The sequence below is a fragment of the Neovison vison genome, chromosome 7 (assembly GCF_020171115.1).
Source record: "Neovison vison isolate M4711 chromosome 7, ASM_NN_V1, whole genome shotgun sequence".
NCBI lineage: Eukaryota > Metazoa > Chordata > Mammalia > Carnivora > Mustelidae > Neogale > Neogale vison.
In genome coordinates this window covers 116,046,767-116,047,959 of record NC_058097.1, presented here as the reverse complement: position 1 = coordinate 116,047,959, position 1,193 = coordinate 116,046,767, and positions in this window count along the sequence as shown.

The following is a 1,193-nucleotide window of genomic DNA, read 5'->3' as shown; positions in this document are numbered from 1 at the left end:
AAACCTCAGCTGGATTTTTCCCTTAAAACCGATCCCCCCACTTATTCAATGACACCACTCTTCCAGCAGGCCAAGTCCAATAACTGGACATGACCTTTTATTCATCTCTATCTTTCATTGCCTTTATTCACTAGATTTTAAAATCCTCTAATGACTGTCATGTGTACCCTTTCTCTTTTCTTTTCATTAGCATCACTCCAAGCCATGACCCAATTACCTCATACCCAGATCATTGCAATGACCTCCAAACTAGTCTCCTTGTGTCCATGTAAATTCAGATTGTGCTCTGCCTGGACCCTAAAATCATCATTGCCGTGTTCAGTACTTTCGGTAGCTTCCCCCAAAGGCAATGTTCAAGATCCCTAACCCCATGCTAATAGTAACTAACATTTACTTAGTTTCCTGTATGAAAAGCCTTACAGGAATCTTATTTAATCCTGACAACCTCATGAGATAGGCAGGACAGATGAGGAAATGACTTACCAAGAGCTGGTAAGAATTCTATCCCAAATAGCCTTCAGCCAGTAACTTTAAACAGCCTCACTAGATTGCTCATTGATAAATTTAACATGATTTCTCATCATGTGCCAGCTTTATGTCCTCTGTTCCATTTCCCCTTTCCCCCTCGTTTAGGTGAGGCTCATTCCTGCATATATTGGAGCTTTATTAAGACCCAGCTTGGCCTTGATATTCTACCCCTCCCACTCAGTCCTCACCACCTTCTCACACAACACCCAAATATGCCTCCCCTTTATATAGGACCTGGCTCAAATTCCACCCTGTATATGTCATTAAAGCCAGAACTAGCACTGAAAGAAATAGTTGGCTATCCTCCCAGGTCTAAAACCGCCCTTGCCTAGACTCTGAATTGGCCCCTTCCGGTCCTGATGTTAACCTGTGGGTACATGGCCAGAAGGAAAAAGCCAACAGTCCCACTCGATCCTATGAACAGGAGGTCCGTTCATCTCTGACTTGAGACTGCTTCAAGGTAACACCAGTGGACACAGTTTGAGCCTTTGTTTTTCAACATTTTATGGGCACCGGACCTTTTTCAGCTCCCTATTCTTTATGTTTAATAGACACTCAGTAATTTAGTAACACAGGCTGATTTCCAAATGTGCCAGGGCTTCAGAGAGCAAGGAGTCCAGACACGTGTCCTGCCCCGAGAAATCAATGACTCGTGGAGCTCTTGG